The sequence below is a fragment of the Spermophilus citellus genome (genome assembly GCF_964194105.1).
Source record: "Spermophilus citellus genome assembly, chromosome: X".
In the NCBI taxonomy this organism is placed as follows: domain Eukaryota; kingdom Metazoa; phylum Chordata; class Mammalia; order Rodentia; family Sciuridae; genus Spermophilus; species Spermophilus citellus.
Window position 1 is genome coordinate 13,346,478 of NC_138190.1, and position 19,645 is coordinate 13,366,122.

The 19,645-nt window shown below is 38.9% G+C and overlaps 1 protein-coding gene across 1 annotated transcript in view; it reads left to right on the forward strand.

Annotated features, from left to right (window-relative positions):
• Positions 1 to 303: 303 nt before the first annotated feature.
• CDKL5 (cyclin dependent kinase like 5) overlaps positions 304 to 19,645 on the forward strand; it is a gene marked incomplete at its 3' end in the record, with an annotated part of 174,965 nt that continues 155,623 nt past the window's right edge. The window contains exon 1 of the mRNA XM_081277068.1: positions 304 to 393. The remainder of the gene's footprint in view (positions 394 to 19,645) is intronic.

Here is a 19,645-nt window from a genome sequence, read left to right on the forward strand (position 1 = left end):
CCAAACCTGGTGCGCGAGGAGGCGCGACGCGCGCGTGCACGCGCAGGCCGGCTAGTACAAGGAACCAGCTTTCTTGGACTTTGGGGGTTCGAGAACGAGCAGCGCGGGAGGGGTGCACGAGCCCGAGCTCGAGGACGAGCGTTCTCTCCGCATTGGCTTCTACCAGAAGTGGGCGTGGATGAGGCGGGACCAGGCGGGACATGAGGAGCTTCTCTATAGGTCCGAGTGGGCAGGCCGGGGCGGGGTAGTTAGCAAATTAGGCTGCGCGTTCTCTTCTGCGAGAGGGCGGGGCCGGAGGTTTCGATTAGTTGTCCCTGCCGCTGGGGAAGGTAAAGCGTCGACGGCGGCTTCTGGAGCAGTGGGGTCCCCGGCTGGAGGTGGGGACTCAGCGGGGTGAGTAATCGCGCCCGCCCGTTAGTTCTTCTTACAATACCACTGACTCTGTGTCCACCCAGCTTGTTTCTCGAGAAGGGACCCACCCGGTCCCCTCGGGCAGGCAAGAGAAGGGGCGGCGGCACCAGTCCCTCTAGAATGGGGCGACGCGGCGAGGGTGTCCCAACCTGGAGTGGCTTCTCCTCGAGCTTCTGGAAGGGCTTTCCCGGAGGGGCTTGGTCTGCATTTGAGGTATGGGGAGGTGTGAAAGACGGGCGGCGGGTCGAGCACGCCCCGCGGGACTCCCGTCGACTGCGGGTCTGCAGCGTCCCCGCCCCGCCGCCCCCGCGGCGCGAGCTCCCCGGGGCTTGCGTCGTGGGAAGCCCCTTTCTGTCGGCGCTGAGCTGGGGCCTGAGAGCTAGAGTCCCTCACCCAAGTTCCGATGGAGCCCGGGACCCGCCGGGGGCTGCGAGTTGCGGCCCCGGCCCATCTGACCTTGGTTGCCCGCGAGGGTGGGCGACTGACCTGCTGTCAGACCTGCGGCTCACGCAACCTTCCCCGAACAAGTTTCAGGCGTTGCTGTGAAGTTCATGACTGGCCTGATGGGGAAAAAGCAGTAATTGGCCCTTTCTCAGACCTTCATACCCTTTGGACCCTCGTAGAAACTGAATCCTGGGGTTTGGAACCGTCTCTCCGAACGAACAGGTCCTTCTCGCATTGACAACGTTCTGTGCCCACGTTGGGGTAAAAAATAACCTGAACATATTTCAGTGTAAAGGCAGATCTTCCTTGAGGGTTTTGTTTTTCGCTTCACTTGGGTGTTAGAGCACAGATGCCTGAATAAGAAAAGCCTGACCTTAGTGTCTCTATAGAGAGATTAGACGTATGCTGCGATATTTAAGTAGTTACAGATCAGAATTCTGTTAACAATTTATTTTAATTGTCTGAAATTTAAGCTGATTTTAGAAAGTATTGTTGACACAGAATAATTTCTTTTCGTGCATCTGAATTAGGTTTGTTTGAATGTATTGGTTATGTAGTTAATGTAAAATATTTACACAAATTAATTTGAGAGCATTTGACTGAAACAAGAGACATAAATATGTATAGAACATAGGATTCTCATTTTAGGTAACATCTGCTGGAACGTTTCCAGCTTATTCCTTTCTTGCTGTAGGGTATCAAAAAAGACATCTTTACTGGGACTATTCGGAATTACACGTGAATAACATTTAGATGTAAATTGTTTTTAATTCCTTTAAGTGTTTTCAAATATTCATAAAATGTTTAGAGGCTATATTTACTTGTCCCTTCGTGTTTAGTGTTGGATGGGGATAGTATAATCTATTTAACAACCGGATTTGTGTTCCTTAGTAATACATTTTTAAAAGGTGTGCCTCTTTTCGAGAATATGATATTTAAGCATCTAGCTTTTAATTTCTTTATTAAAAGTACTATTTTGGGTTTGAGCATTTTTGGCATTGACACTGGAACCGGAGTAAGGAAGCCTGCAGCAGTATTACCAGTTTGACACCACCAGTGGGTGTTTCTGTTGACAAATGCAGAGAAGAGAACATTTGGGAAGGAAATCTTTTTTTTTTTTTTTTTTTTTTTTTGGGGGGGGGGGTGAAGGGGGAAGGAGCCAAAAGAGAGAAGCTGTAGAACTAAAGCTGCCAGCACTGTGTATGCTGAGCATTTCACAAGTACAAGGAAACCTAATTGGGGGGGGGGGGTGGTTAAGATTCTAGTTGGCTGTATTAAATAATGGAACTCCAAAAGAGACGTTCTAAATAAACTTAACCATTTCAAGAGTATTAAATAATCTGCCATTTCAGAGTAGTTGGGGAGGGGCGTCCTTAAGTATAAAGGGTATCAAATCCTTTTTTAACTTAATCAATGCAACGGTTAATTTGACATATATGTATATATAAAAACAGCGTAATGTCATACTTTTGTTTATTTAGCATATTTACTAAGCCTAATTCCTTTAAAAAAATTTGATATATTAAAAAAATTATAAATAGCTTTTTTTTTCTCCAGAGAACATTACTTTCTCCCCTGCTCACTCTTCCCCCCCCCCCCTCACTCTTAAAATTTATTAATGATTTAGGGGCTTGTGGTAGGGATTTTTTACTCCCTTGGATTTTTTTTTAAAAATCCCTAACTAAACCTGCCATTGTTTTCATTGTAATGTTATTGGAGTTATTTGAATTAGAGTGTGGCATCTAATGTGTTCCCTGGGGTTTTAAAAGGAAAGGTTCCCATTGAAAGAAATTGCAGGGCCATCTCACAGAGATAAGTAATAGAAGTTTGTATTTATACTAATCAGATGTATTCTGTTCCAAATATGCTGCATGGGGATAAGGCAACTTCATTTAATGAGAACCAGATTTTACATGGTATTTCTATTTTGAAGGTGCAGTAGTCTTACATTACAAACCAAAATACAGAGGTGAAGAAATTCCTTTAAGTAGTTTTTTATCCCTCAGGCCAGTAACACCACTGTCACCCAGAATCTATGAGAGACTCAACAATAGTTGCATTGTTGGGAATGACAGTGGCTTCTCTTGCAGAAAGCTAACCTTTCATTATGATTTACATTTCAATTTACTTTGTAATAGAAAATTCATCTATATCTGAGAAATTGTAGGAAGTTTGTAAAGAAGTGAGCAGATAATAAGTTTTCTTCAGCACGTCTTGTTAAAATTTTGCCTTTCTTCCCCCTTCCATTTTGATAACTTTGGTGGTTATCTTTTTATTTCTCCTAGGTATTAGAAGGTGTGCTAATATAGAACTTTATTTTTGGTAGTTAGTGTGTAGATACGACTTTTTCATACATTGAATTGATGTCAAATGACACGAGGCATTTAAAAATAAATGAATCCATGTGCTTGGATCCAAAATGTTAGGGAAGTCTTTTATATAATCCTTAACTTTGATACAAAAATAGCAAAATTTGAAGTATTCAGTTGCTTTCTGAGTGGAAAAGCCTGTTTATTCAGAATTAATTTTAGATTTTAAAGTTTTTGTTTTGATAACATCAAATTTCTTAGTAGAAGAAGAGCTAAAATCTCAAAAGTTCTTTATCATTTGATGATGGTGACAGTTGGATCACATATTTCATCTTAGGAAAATAATGCAATCAAAAGACTACATTTAGGATTGGGGATGTAGTTCAGTGGTGGAGCACATGACCCTGAATTTGTTCCCCCATAGGGATGGGGGAAGATTTTCTTTATTTAAACTTTCTGTTTTGGGCTTTTCCATTCTGCTTTCAATCTTAAGCTCAAGATTAGAAATCTTTTGTTGGTGATAAATGATTTTAGTGTTTGTATCTTAATTTTGTAGAGTTTTCAGAATGTTTCCTCTATATAGAGCAGTGCATGAATGACTGAATTACTCCACGATCTGTCCTGATTTCTCATTCAAGTTTGTTCATCTTCATCCTGAGATATGAACTTGGGGGCAGTTCTGTTGGTGGATGTGAAAGCTGAGAGTCAGGGCCTTCTACGTAAAGAGGTGGATAACATTTAAACATTTCAAATTTGGAAATGAACAGAAAATTATTTTTTTAGATTAAAAGGATGTGGCCCATTCTGGTCTTTGAAATTGTCAACATTTTGAATTAAGCTCTTAGAAACATTTGTGTTTGAGATAGTTTTAATCAGAGTCAAGTTTGGGTGTGGTCTCTTTTGGATTCTTCTATAATTCTTATATTTTTTGAGCTTTATTCAATATCAGGTACTGTGGCAAATTATTTATTTGCATGAATGTATGAATGTTTGTTCTCAAAGAATCTCTATGAATAGGTGTTTTGCTTTTTTCACATACATGTCAAATGGGCTTAGAGAAACTATTTGCACAGATTAGCCAGCTAGTCAGCAAAAGGGGCAAAATTGCTTTCCAAACCAGTCTGACTTGAAGCTGTGCTCTTTAAAACCATGTGTTCTGCTTCTCTTAAGGAATCTGATTGCCCAAGCATGTTTTGAGTTCATCATTGCTGGGGAGGTACTTAAGGTATAAACATGGTTCCTGGATTTGATGAGCTACATTCACTGCTTGACCTTTAGTGACTTGGGAAGCTGGACTCAGATCTATCAGGACTGCTGGATAGGACAACTAGAAGTGCAGACTTTCCTAATACAGAGTGATTGGTTCTGTTTTTTTTTTTTTTTTTTTTTTTTTTTAATATAAATGAAGGTTGTACGTAATCATTTATGCTCCAAATGAGGTAACTGTTTCTAATTAACCATTTGATATTTCATGTTTCTGCATGTTCCATTACAACTTTTGACTGTCTTTGATTTAATTTGTTACACTAATAAATACTATGAAGTTAGTCCTTGAATTCAATTTTGTGGTTTAGATGTACTCTTTAAGTAAAATGGCAGCCATTACAATGAGCAGGTGGGCATCTGTTCTGTAATTATAATGACTTCAGTAAAACAAAATATAAAGGTGAAGTCTGCAGAGATATCTTTCTTATTGTTGTTTCTTAATACATGGAGGTTGGATTCTGATGAAAAATTTTCTATTTGAAAGTATAATTTTCGGGGTTGGGGTGTAGCTCAGTGGTAGAACACTTGTGAAGCATGTACAAGGCTCTGGGTTTAATCCTCAATACTCTCAAAAAAAAAAAAAGGTAGAATTTTGTGCTACTTAAAGCTTTGTGATTTTTTTTTTTTTTAAATAAGACCATCATTAAGAGAGATGAATAGTTTCTTCTCCTAAAAGAATACTTAGAGGTCTATGTTAGGAAGGAAAAAGGACTTAACATCATTTTCTGTAATGAAAATCACTTGTCGCTTTTTTTTAAAGTTTATGGACTTTATTTTAATTATTTATTTATATATGGTGCTGAGGATTGAACCCAGTGCCTCATACGTGCTAGGCAAGTGCTCTACACTGAGCTAAAACTTGGCCCCCAGTATGCATTTTAACAGCTTTATTGAGGTGTAATTTACATACCATAAAATTCACCGTTTATAAATGTACTAGCCAATTATTTAATAAATTTATGGAATTATATAACCATTACTAACCATCACTACAATCCAGTTTTAGAATATTTCCATCAACCCCAATCTCTCCTGCTAGCATGAATTTATTGCAGCCTTACTTGCTTCACCTAGATCCTTTAATTATCAGACACTGATAAAACAAAGATGCAGATCTTAAAAGGTATCTTTAAAAAACATCTCCTTGGGCTGGGGATGTAGCTCAGTGGTTTGTTTAGCATGTGTAAGAACACCAGCACCTCCAAAATAAAATAAAGTTTCTTATATATATTATCATTTTTAGTGTTTTCAGGTTTTTGCCTAAATATAATACATAGCAGAATATAAAGGACCATTCTATAAATGGTATAAATTGCCTTATACTCATGGTTTCAATTGTATTTTGGATTATTCTTTTTTTTAAATGGGCAAATATAAAGCTGAAGTTGTGGCTCAGCGGTAGAGCACTTGCCTAGCACATGTGAGGCCCTGGGTTCTATCCTCAGCACCACATAAAAATAAATAAATAAAATAAAGGCATTGTGTCCATCTACAACTAAAAAATAAATATTTTTTAAAAAATAAAATGGGCAAATAAAGTAACAACAGTATTAACAATGTGTTGGGAATGTAGTGAAAAGAAATCAAGGTAAAAGAATGTAATTATTGTGCAAAAAAAAATATCACTTTCCATTTAAGACCTTGTACAAAATGATTAGTTTTCTAGATTTTTAAGTCATTGACATCGTGCATTTTGTTATTTGGGCTCCAATCTCCCTTGACATATCCATGTTTGCTGTGCATGCTAGAGAGAAGGCTTCATCAGATTCAGGTATTCAAACACATTCTCTACTTCCTGCGTTGCTTCAGGCTGGGTTGTGGTGGGATTTAGAACTGTCTTTCCTGCTTGCATCATTTTTTTTTTTTTTTTTTTTTAGGTACCTTCTTGGGTGGGTTGGGGAGCAAGCCAATTGTATCATACAATTGTGCGGCACAGGTTTATCTCTGTCACTTTCTGAGGTGGTGTTCTCTGCACAGCACATTGCTTGTGTAGATGGGCACTACTCATAGGAAAGCTTAGGGATGTTAGTTTTTGGGGTGCACATTATAGAGGAATGCAAAGATTTGGTTGGAAGTGGTTTTGGAAATGTTTTTTCATTGCTTTTAGATGAACAGTTCTCTCTGGAAAGTGACCCTTACAAGTGCCAGGCAGATAAATCAATAACTCTGTGTGGTAGGTTGTGTCTGGACTTTTAATAACAGATTAAACACTCAGACTGGCCTGATATTAATAGTTTAATGTCAATTCAATCATAACTGGGTTTTTTTAAACTGTTTAACAGCTATGGCTGTATGATTCTTTGTTATTTTTGTATCCTTTGTAAGAAGGAAGTCTAATATGAAATAGTAACATGAAGTGCTTTCTAACAAAAAAATTTCTTTTTTAATTTAGAGGGAGATAGTGATTTTGATAGTAAGAACAACTTTAATTTCTGGAAGTTAATAAGATGTATGGACAAATACATTTATTTTTAAAGATTGCCTTAAGTTATTTTAGGTAGGTTGCAATTTTAGATCTTAGTTTTAGATTTCGTATTATGCCTAAACATTAGGTTCTTAGCCATATGAGATTATTTTATGGTAATCAGACTAAACTCTCTTTCATGAGGAAGATATGGCAGATAAAAAATGGTGATAAGTAATAGTTAAAGAATAACTTGCTGACTTGGATTTTTCCAATGACCCTGACACTGTCCAAATGTAGAAACTAGTCTCCTAATAAGTAGAACACTTCAGAGATTACCAGAGCTGGTTCCATGTAACATATCCTACAATTTATCCACACACCTCACTGGTCTGTTAGGTGTTTGTGGGACATAGTAACTTCAATTACTAGTAATTATTATTACTAATAGCAACACTAAATTCAAGTTGAATAATGTGCCTTGGACAAAAAAGTCTAATCTTAAATGCATTTGTTGAAAATAGTTGAGGTAGATTAAAGCTAATTTTGTGCAAATTGGTATTTCATACTTCATCAATTACTTCTTTTCAAAATAACCTGCATTACAACCTGAGGATATGACCTTCATTCATTTAACAAATACTTAATGAGGACCTAATCTGTGTCAGACTGCGCTAGAGGTTGCATCAAATGATTAAAAAAAGAGTAGACCTTGCCCTGCCTTCAAAGAATTTACTATAGTCTTGAGAGATGAAGGCAGATGAAAAGTAGAGCACTATGTGAGTATTTAATGGTCAGGGTGGAGAATTTATCCTTACAGAGGTGTTCAGAAAGCCACCCCTGAGAAACTAACATTTAAATAACCTGAAGGATAAGAAGGACTGGTCTAGTTGGGGAAATACATTTTCCAGACAGAGGTATAAATGCCCTGAGACAAGGTGAGAGATAGAAGCTTTAGAAAAATAGAACATTTTATTTTTAAATTTATTTTAATATTTATTTATTTTACTTGTAGTTGGACACAGTACCTTTATTTTATTTATTTTTATGTGATGCTGAGGATCAAACCCAGGGCCTCACACGTGCTAGGCAAGCACTGTACCACTGAGCCACAACCCCAGCCTGAACCTTTTATTTTTTATTTTATTATTTTTATTTTTTGTACTGAGGATTTAACCCTGGGGTGCTTTACCACCGAGTTACATCCCCAGTCCTTTTTATTTTTTATTTTGAGACAGGGTCTCAGTAAGTTGCTGAAGGTCTCACTAAACTGCTGAGACTAGCTTTGAACTTGTGATCCTCCTTGCCTCAGCCTCCTGAGTAAAGTTGCTGGGATTGTAGGCAAGCACTACCATGCCTGGCTCAGAACTTTTTAAAGAACCAGAAGTCCAAAATACCTGGTAAGTAGGGAAGCAGGCTATGAAGCAGAAATAGGCAGGGACCAGGTCTTGAAAAGGCTTCATAGGCCATCTGCTAGATTTTTAAACGTGCCCCAAGTCTCTAGATAAACTAGTGAAGGTTTTAAACAGGATGTGACATGAATTGAAATGCTACAAAAAGCTCGATGGAATTTTAACAATTTGCCAAAAAGGTCATAATCTCTGCAAGGTAAAATATTCTTCCCTCATTAAAATTTTGCAACTGCTTCCTTGATTGATTGTCATCTGTGATACTCTTTTCATTTTTGTTATAGAAATTACCTTTAATTTTCTAAAGATTCCTTTTATCCTTCACCATTCTGTTAACCTTATATAGGAATGTCATTTCTATTTATAACTGAATTTAAAATTTTTTAAAACAGTTTTAGCTGCCTTACATATTTAAACTTAAAACTCTTTGCTTATGTCCCCCGACCTTTAATCTGCTGAAGATATTTAATGTTTTAATGAAATGTTTCATTGAATATCAACATTAAATTTGCTTTATTGTTTTAACTTTCCACATACAATGCTTTGTATCTAGTTTAATCCTTTTTAGCATTTGTGCTCCTTTTTAGCATTTGTGCTATTTCATATTTTATGAAACAACATTTGAGCACCTACAGGTTTTATAGATAATTTTGTTAATATTGTTTAAGAGCATCAAACTTCTGCAAGAATACCATTTTCAAATCTGGTTCATTATTCTGTGACCTTTGTATTTTTATATTAAACTGTATATTATATTAAGTCTGTCAGACTTTTTATGTTCAAGCAAGCTTATATATAGGAAAGTGCTGTAAAGGCATTATTTTGTGAATCCTGATTTGTTTCTCCTATAGTAAGTGACCCTATACATTCAATTCTTTTTAAAAAAGCATCAGCCATGCTAAATTTTTGTTTGCCTTCATGATTGATCAGTCTTTTTTTTTTTCTGATTTTTTTGTAGTTGTAGATGGACAGAATGCCTTTATTTTATTTGTTTATTTTTATGTGGTGCTGAGGATCAAACCCAGTGCTTTATGCATGCTAGGCAAGCGCTCTGCCACTGAGCTACAGCCCCAGCCCCAGCCCCAGCCCCAGCCCATGATTGAGCATTCTTTCAGGTCTCCTTTGGTGTAAAGTTGTTACTTTGTGCCTATACAGAGCACTGTTGCTCATTTCCCCCTCCATGGATGCAAAGAAGAACCACAGCATCACCTCCTTCAAATATTTACTTTGAAATTGACATTTTGATGCATTTGCCATAGCTCTTAGGCTGTTGTGACTATTTTATACTGCTCAGTATTTATTTTTGTTTTTATGTTTTGCACTACTGGGGATTGAACCCAGATGTGCTGTATCATTGGGTTGTGTCGCCAGCCTCTTAAATTTTCTTTTTTATTTTGAAACGGGGTCTTGCTAAGCTGCCCAGGCTGGCCTCAAACTTCTGATCCTCCTGCCTCAGCCTCCTGAGTAGCTGAGGTTAATCTTTTATTCTTATTCTTTTTTTTTTCTGATACTGTTAACTTGAAGAGTTTGCAGATGGGTTTGTTTGGGTCATTACATTTTTTTCACTTTCTATTCAGCCCGGGACATTTATTTTGAAAGAGTTGCCTCCTGGTGCATGCCTGTAATTCCAGCTACTCAGAAGGCTGAGGCAGGAGAATCTCACAAGTTCTAGGCCAGCTGGGGCAATTTAGTAAGCCTCTGTAAAAAAAAAGTGGGTTGAGGAGGGGCTGGGCATGTAAAGATAAAAGAGTTGGTTCATTTCAGATTTTACTGTTTTTTCTAACATCCAGAGCTACTGCCCTTGGTTTAGGGGTATGGTTTTGAGTGTGTCCCTGTATGTGTAGGGTTGGTAAAGGAAGTTACCCTTGTCTTTCTTTGGCTGTCCTTATGCTAGGGTAATGATTTAGGTATCATGGTGTCTATATTAATTGTTCAGGCAACTGAAAGGATGTCAGAATTATGGTGTTGGGGGTGAAAAGACTGTGATGTTCTGTTTTTAAGGAGTTTGTAAACCAGTAGAAGAGGTCAATAACAATGACTAAATATCAGGTGATGTGCATGTTTAAATGGAAATAAGGCGCTGGTATCCTAGGCCCAGAGAAGGCAGACTTAATGCAGATGTAAGAAGAGAGGGAAAGGCGATGATTTTTGAGTGAAGAGTCTTAAGAGAGGCTCAGAATGTGAGATGGAGGGAAGAGGGTTTCAGGTAGAGGGTATATTAAGGGCATGAATCTAAGAATGGGCATATAAAGCTGTGAGAAATGCAAGAAATAACATGGATTTATGTATTACATGCTTTGCTTTGATGCTTGTACTCCAGCTATGTCCAAGGATCTTGGTTTTCTTTCTGTATGGCTCTTATTCTGTCCATTTTTTTTTCACCTGAGATAATATGAAATAACTTCTAAAAAACGAGGAAATTTAAATAGGGGTGGATCATAGGAGAAATGGCTAAGCAGATGGTATTTGTCTTCTGCTCTAAGCTTACTGGTGTCATGGAGTGTTGATTATTATAGCCTCAGCATGTGGCACCTTGGAAATGGTAAAGAAACATTTATCTTGTGAAGGGTGCCTATTTTCTGCCCCACCCCAACACATCTCCTCCTGCCAGTACCTTCTTCCTTGTTGAGTGGCTTCTCTTCTGTCAGGTATCTATCTAGTGGACCTACCTTTTCACTCACCCTGTAGACATGCCTGTCCTGCATCTAGTCACCTGTTTAGGATATAACTGCATTATAATTGGATGCACATTGGTATATGAGGAGGTGCTAACGGCTCCCTATAGGGCTCCAGAAACTTTTCTGTCAACATTTACAATATGGCAGGTGAAGGGGAAACCAAAGTTGACAGAGTGACATTTCTTTTGAGTTTTTTTCTTGATTTATTGCACAAGTTCACTGAAATGCTGAGTTTTATTCATAATAAGTCTCTCTCTCTCTCTCTCTCTCTCTCTCTGTGTGTGTGTGTGTGTGTGTGTGTATCTGCATTGTATGGTACTTACCATTAAGCAAAACCAACATCCTGCAAATATGTTGCTTATTTACCATGTGGTTTCACACACCCCTGTATGATCAGTTATGTCCCTTGGACTGGGAAAGTGGTTTTAGACCCTTACAGGATACAATAATTTCCCCAAAGAATCCGTCATACAATAATTTGCTGGTTATTTAGATGGAGGGTTTTTTAGCATGTGATAGCAGACTTTTGTTATTTTGAGCTGCACAGTGTTTTAAAATATCCTCCCTACATATTTTTTTTATTTATTTATATTTTTTTTGTGGTGCCGGGGATTGAACCCAGCACTCTACCAACTGAGCTATATCCCCAGCCTTCCTCCCTACATTTTGATAAGTTTTCACATTATAGATCCCACTTTCCCCAAAACCTTGCATCCCCAGTCTCTCTCACAGCTGGCATACAGGCTTGTGATCTTAGAGGAGGGTTATAGACAGAATAGAGTACTGTAAGGTAGCAGTCACTGTAGTCGAATTGGTGATCTGGTGATCCTGTTGACAGAGGAATTTTTTTTTTTTTTTAAAGAGAGAGTGGGGGAGAGAGAGAGAGAGAGAGAGAGAGAGAGAGAGAGAATTTTTAATATTTATTTTTTAGTTCTCGGCGGACACAACATCTTTGTTGGTATGTGGTGCTGAGGATCGAACCGGGCCGCACGCATGCCAGGCGAGCGCGCTACCGCTTGAGCCACATCCCCAGCCCCAAGGAATTTGGTTTTGAAGGAGTGGCAATGGTAAGATCATTCAAGGGAATTCAGTCCCAAGTGTTAACTAAGTGATGGTGGCAATGCAAAAATAAGAAAAGAAAGAAAGAAAATGACATTTTAAAAAACGTAAAATTTTGGTATTTATCTTTTTTTTTTTTTTTTTTTTTAGGATTTGTGGGTTAGAGGGTCCACATAATTTTTTTAATATAAATGTTTTTTAGTTGTAGATGGACACAATACCTCCATTTTATTTATTTATTCATTTATTTTTATGTGGTGCCGGGGATCAAACCCAGCACCTCACACATGCTAGACAAGCATTCTATCACTGAGCCACAACCGCAGTCTGGGTCCACATAATTTGAGTATATTTTCAGCCACTATCTCTCCAAGTATTTCTTCTATCTTTTTATCTCATTCTGTAATCCTAATTACAGTATATTAGAACACAAGATATCGTCCCACAGACTTTGAATGTTCTGGGTTTCTTTCCCCCCACTATTTTCTGTGTTTTGATTGGGATAATTGATATGGGCCCACCATCAAGTTCACTGATTCTTTCCTTGGCTGAATTGAGCCTACCAATGAGCCCGTTGGAGGCTTTCTTTGTCCGTGTTTTCCATTTTTAACAGTGTCATTTTATTTCTTCTCACAGTTTCCATTTCTCTGCTGAAATTACCCATCTGATTTTACATGTTGTTCTCCTTTTGGGTTAGAGCTTTCAACGTATTACTTAACAATAATTTGAATTTCATTTTAGATATTTCTAACATCTCTTTGTATCTCATTCTAATTAGTTCTTTGTCTTTTCTGAGTGGTTTTTCTTTGCCTCCTTATGCCTTGTGATTTATTTTTTATTTTTGGTAATTGGGATTGGACGCAAGAATGCTCCGCCACTAAGCTATATCCCCAGCCCCCTTTTTTTTTTTTTTGGTACTAGGATTGAACTCAGGGGCACTCAACCACTGAGCCACATCCCCAGCCCTATTTTGTTTTTTATTTAGAGACAGGGTCTCACTGAGTTGCTTAGCGCCTTGCTTTTGCTGAGGCTGGCTTTGAACTTGATCCTCCTGCCTCAGCCTCCCAAGCTGCTGGGATTATAGGCATGTGCCACTGCGCCTGGCTCTCCCCAGCCCTTTTTATTGCTAAGTTGCTTAGGCCTTAGTAAGTTGGCCTCAAACTTGTGATTTTCCTGCCTCAGCTTCCAGAGTGGCTGGGGTTACAGGTATGTGCCACTGTACCCAGCTTATTTTTTATTTTGAGACAGGGCCTTGCTAAGTTGCCCAGGCTAGCCTCAAACTTGTGATCCTCCTGCCTCAGCTTCCTGAGTTGCTGGGATTATAAACTTGTATCCTATGCCTGGCATGCCTTGTGGTTTTTTTTTTTTTTTTTTTTTGTCATCCTTGTTTAAAAGGCTGGCATTGTGTAAATGCTAGAGACGGAGGTACATAGTTTTTATGTCTGTAAATGGGTACTTTTTTTTTCCCCCCCTGCGAGGCCTTTAGTGCTGGGATCTGAGTTAGTTTAGTTAAGAGTAGGGCTGCGTTTGAATTCTGCTCCTACACTTACCCTCAGTGTACTACCAGCCTCAAATTCTCTTAAAAATACTTTGTGATTACTGGGCTGGGACTCAGTGGTAGAGCGTTTGCCTAGCATGTGTGAGGCACTGAGTTCGATTCTCAGCACTGCATATAAATAAACTAATAAAATATAGGTTCATCAACATCTAAAAAAAATTAAAAAATAAAGAAATGAAGTACTTTGTGATTTCAGTGTTAGTTGGTTTATCAGAATGGTTTCCATTCTGAATTTCAGATCTTCCCCTTTGAACTGTGCCTTAGTTGTTGTTTTTCAACATACTTTTGTTTTTCTCTCATCTCTCTTCCAATAGTGTTTTGCTGTTATTGTTCTTGAAAGTGTTAACTTGGAGTGGGAAGGAGTAGTGGGATGTGGTCTCTGTTGTTCCCTTTAAGCCTTGGGTTTGGACCTGAGTCCCTGCCACTCCCCTGGCTCTTGAGGTGGGCTCAGTGTGGAATCACCCCAGCTGTGAACTTTAACCAGTGTCTTAAGGGTAGAAGTATCTTTGTCTTTCCTTTCACAGATAAAGGCTGATTTCTTGGGTGAAAATAGGGGAAAGGATCTGGGCAAGTCTTGGCCCTCAGGCCTGGCTGCTATGTCACAAGTTGCATCATAAGACTGCATCACAATGGTCACTCCTCAGGGCTGTTTTCTCAGTGAGTGTCTGGGGAGGGGGGTGGGGCTGGGGCTGGTGGAGGAAGATCCTGCAGAGGGTTGGGGTCTCCCCAATTTCTGCGACCACCAGTGGTTTCACACTGTCCTTCCAGCAAGACACTTTGGGCTTTTACCACCTCTTACTGTTCAACCTGATTTCCTTTTTTTGGTGTCCAGTTGCAGTCTATTCCAGGTAAGTACATAGTTGTTGCCTGTCTCTAGGCAGGCAGTCTCCTTTTTGAACCAACTGGTTGTTCTGTGTTGGGTTCAAAGAGAGTCCTGAATTTGAAATTAGCCCAGCTCTTTTGTCATTGGGAGGGGGGTAGCTATGCTTCTTCCAACTCTCTTTATTTCAGGGTATATAAGCCAGAAATGTGGTCACTCCTAAAGTTTTACCATGTTCATTTACTTAAGTCTAAACTTAATTATTATTCCTGTTCTCTTAAATAAGACCAAGCTTAACCCTTAATCTCCTCTTCTGTGTTTATGTTATTTATGTATTAGTTTTGTCTTGTTTAAGCCACCTTAAGCCTATAAAAATAGTGAATAGTTATTCACCAACTTGTACCATACTTCATTTACCCTATTTCTTCTTGGTTCGGTTTCCTTCTTTTTAATTTTTTTTTTTTGTACTGGGGATTGAACTCAGGGGCACTCGACCACTGAGCCACATCCCTAGCCCTATTATTTTTTATTTTTTGGTGGATAATATTTTTATTTTTTATATTTATGTGGTTCTGAGGATCGAACCCAGTGCCCCATGCATGTTGTTAGGTGAGCACTCTACCACTGAGCCACAACCCCAGCCCCTCCAGCCCTATTTTTGTATTTTATTTAGGGACAGGGTTTCCCTGAGTTCTTGAGCACCTCGCAGTTGCTAAGGTTGGCTTTGAATTGCAATTCTCAGCCGCTCAGGCTGCTGGGATCACAGGTGTGAGCACGCCCAGCCAGTTACCTTCTGTATAAAGAATGTTCTTAAGTAGTTCTTACAGTAAGATCCTGTTAATAGTAAACTTGGATTCAGTATTTTTTATTTTATTTTATTTATTTATATGTGGTGCTGAGGATCGAACCCAGGGCCTCACACATGCCAGGCAAGTGCTCTCCTACTGAGCCACAACTCCAACCCCTGGATTTGGTATTTTTTTTTTTAACTTATTTTTAGCTGTAGTTGGACACAATACCTTTATTTTATTTATTTATTTTTATGTGGTGTTGAGGATCAAACCCAGGGCCTCGCACATTCTAGGAGAGTACTCTACCGCTGAGCCACAACCCTAGCCCTGGATTTGGTATTTTTGAAAGTGTCTTTACTTCATTTTTACTCTATAATGATTGTTGAACTTGGGTACAGAATTTTGGATTGACAATTATTTTCCCCCTGCACATTTTTTTTGGGGGGGAGGATACAAGGGATCAAACCCAGGGGCACTTAACTCATGAGCTACATCCCTATCCTTTTTATTTTGAGAGAGGGTCTTGCCAAGTTGCCCAGACTTGCCTCGAATTTGAGATCCTCCTATCTCAGTTTTCAGAATCTCTGGAATTACAGGTGTGTGTCACCACAACCGGCTTGCCCTTTGCACTTTGATGGCATTTCTCTCTTGTGTTTTGATCGGTCTTGTTTGTCAATGAGATGCCTGTAGTTCAGTTGTAATTTCTTTGTAGGTAGGTTATTGTCTTTTCTGTTGGGCAACCTTTTGAGATTTTTTTGTTCTGCAGTTTCTTTGCAGTATTTCTAAATATGGATTTTCATCCTGCTTTTATTCGGTGTATTCCATCTGTTTGAGGATTCCTGATGTCTTTATTTATGGGAAAAATCTTCCATTATTTTTGAAAATATTGTTTCTTCCTCATTTTCCATTTCTGGAACCATTCTTTAGATGTTGGAGTTTCATTGTGTGCTCCATATTGCTTAAATGTTCTTTAATATTTACATTTTTGCCTCTTCTTGACATGTATTTTATAAGTCACTAATTTCCTCTTTAGCTGTATCTAATCTATTTGTTAATCCACTTATTGGTTTTATTAAAAACATTTGTATTTTCAAATTCAAGAATTTGTTTTCTTTTAAATCTTTTTTTCGTAAGGGATTTTCATTTAAAAATACAGCTATATTTAAGTAACCTTTCAATTATTTTCTTAACTAACTCTTGAGGAATGAAATCTCCCCCTTATCTTTTCCTCTTTTGCTCTGACGTTTTTGCTTGTTTCTTTCTGTGGTTTGGAGTATTTGACATCTTGGGTATTGTTTGCCAATGCCTGGGTTGTGGGATGCTCCTTTCTGTGGTTTTGCATTTATCTCGGGACTTTTGCATTTATCTGATGGGACTCATTGCTTCTCTACTAGAGAATTTTTGGCCAATTGTCAGATGGGTCTCTGGCACCCTGAGAGTAGTGTGAATTTGGACTCTACATGTGTGTACAGCAAAGATTTGGTTTTTCCCTTCTGCTTTGATCATTCTTTCTAGGCACAGCCCTGGGCTGGTGTATGTAGATTTTTTTTCTTTTTCACCCAAGGACAGCTCTTTGTTACATGGCTTTTTGCTGGTGGTTCACTTGCAACTTTTTCCCAAGTACAGACTCAGGCAATTTCTCTAATTTCCTGCTTTTATAAACATTATAGTTTGCAGTCTTTGGTGCACAGGTCTTTGTCCTGTGAAGAATCTCATTTAATACACATCTGGTCTTTACCCCACTCCTTTTTGTTCTTGTTTTCTTCTTCTTCTTCTTCTTTTTTTTTTTTTTTTTTTTTTTTTTTTTTTTTTTTTTTTAAAGAGACAGTGAGAGAGGGGGAGAGAGAGAGAGAATTTTTAATATTTATTTTTTAGTTCTCGGAGGACACAACATCTTTGTTGGTATGTGGTGCTGAGGATTGAACCCGGGCCGCACGCATGCCAGGCGAGCGCGCTACTGCTTGAGCCACATCCCCAGCCCCTAGTTTTCTTCTTGACTGTTAGCTGGGAAGTAGTTCAACCAGTTAGGAACAAGGAAGTAGTTACAACCACAGGCATCCTCTATCTTGAACAGGTTGTTTATCAAACGTTCATTTAGGTGTTGATTGTGTAGAACACAGTTCACATTATTCAGTAGAAACTGTTATTAAAAATGGATTACTTTCCCAGGTAACACTCAGAAGCCTTTTCTTTCTATTATGCAGTTGAAATTTGTATAGACTTGAGAGCTTGTTGGGACTAGTTGGCATATAGGAGGCGATTTCTGTGGGAAGGTGAATTTTAACTTTCTTAGTGAGAAGAGAATATTGTGGTTTCCAACCTCTATTAGTATCTCAGCCCATTTTCTGCTGCTGTAACAGAATATTGCAGATTGGGTAAGTTATAAGACATAGAAGTTTATTTGGCTCATGGTTCTGGAGGCTGGGATATTTGAGAACATGGCACCAGTGTCTGACAAGGACTGTAGTGTCATGTTACCCCATGGTGGAAGGGCGAGAAAGCATCTGCTATATCAAGAGAGGAATTCAGGCCAAACTCATCCTTTTTTATGAGCAACCCATTCCCTCCCTCAGTAATGGCATTCATTCTTTAGTAGGGTAGAACCCTCATGATTTAATCAACTCTTAAGGGTCCTGCTTCTTAATAATTGTTACAATGGCAATTAAATTTCAACATAAGTTTTGGAGGGGACATTCAAACTATAGCAGTTGGTCTCCCCTGTTGTGTCCTGCCAGCAACAGTTTCCCCCTGTTGTTGCCTATTCTCACCACTATTTCAAAGCTGCCATTAAATCATCACCATTCATACTTAGCACAGGATCTTGCTTCCACACTGCTGAGAACTTTGAACCTTGTGGCTGGTTTTCTTCAGGCACCAATTACAAATTTGTCATCTCTTCCCACCCCAAAGTAGCCCTCTCCCATCTCAGAGATACTTTTTGATTTTCCGTGCTGTTGGAGGCCAGTGCCTTGCTGGTGGCCCTCAGCTTCAGTGCCATTATTTTTACAGTCTTTTTCTATCAGTGATTCCCCTTCTTCTCATCCTGTTCCTAGTGATTCTCAGTGGGGAGGAGGATCGGCACATCTCCTGGGTAGAGGCCAGCAGATGTCCTGTGTTACACAAGACGACTAACCACAACAAAAAAATGACCTAGGCCCAAATGTTAGCAGTGCTGAGGTTGAGTCACCTTGCTGCATCCTTATACAATTTCATTAAAAAAAAAAAAAAAAGCTTTATTTATTGACTGTAATCCCAGTGACTCAGCTTTAGCAAGACCCCGTCTCAGAAAATAAATAAAAAGGGCTGGGACGTAGCTCAGCAGTGGAGTGCCCCTGGTTCAATCCCCAGTACTACAAAAAAGAGAACAAACCATCCACTTCTTTCCTAGCTAGCTAACTTTCTCCCCTCTTCATTTTAATTTTTTTTTTGCCCCCTTGGTAATAGGGATTGAAGCCAGGGGCACTTTACCAATGAGCTACACCCCCAGTTCTTTTTAAATTTTCTTTTATTTTATGATAGGGTCTCACAGAGTTGCTGAGACTCTAAGTTGCTGAGGCTGGCCTCCAAATTGCAATCCTCCTACTTCAGCTTCCCTAATAGCTGGGATTAAAGGTGTGTGCCACCACATCCAGCACATCTAAACTTCTGAAAAGAGTGGTCTATACATAGCATATCCATTTCTCATTCACTTCAGCTGTTGCTCTCTGGCTTCCCACCTCCATCATCACTTAAATTGTTTTTGCTGAGATCACTTGTGACCTCTTGTATGCTGCATCTTGTGGATTCATTTGGTCCTAATTTTACTTGACATTTCTCTTGCACCTGACACTGTTAATCTCTCTGTTCTTGAAACAGTGTATCCTATTGGTATCTCTGTTCTCCATGTCCTTCTCTTATAGTTCTTTCTCTGCCTCCCCTGTGAGCTTTTACTGATCTTTTATTCCTTATACACTGCTGTTACTTAACTTGTTGGCCAAGGGTTATCATAAGCTATTGTCATCATAAAGTACCTCAGTTACACTGAGGGATTCACTTGCACTTACACGCAGATAATTTTTCTAAATTTCCAAATTCTTCCCAACTTTTTCCTGCACGCTTTTAGACTTTTAACCTGCTTGAAATTTGCACGTGAATATTCTGCTGGTAACCTTAACTCAGAAGGTGAAGTATATTATTTCCTCAAATTTATTCCTTTTTATTAAAAAAAAAAGTCTTTGTCAATGGTTCCAGCATCCACCCCTGGCAGGTAGTTAGGTCTTGTCCAACTTGAATATATTATCTACAGTTGCCAGTGTGATAAAATTTGGTTTTGATGTCACTGACCTGCTTGAAAGTCTGTACCCGTGCCATCTTGCTAACGGGGGAGTGAGGAGAAAGACTGAATTCCCTTCTATGCCTGTCAGGCTCTGCTCCATGTGTTCTCTGCTCCCTGCCTCTTATCCTTCTGTTTCTGTTTCAAACACTCTGTTCCCCTATGTACAGTTTTATATAAAATT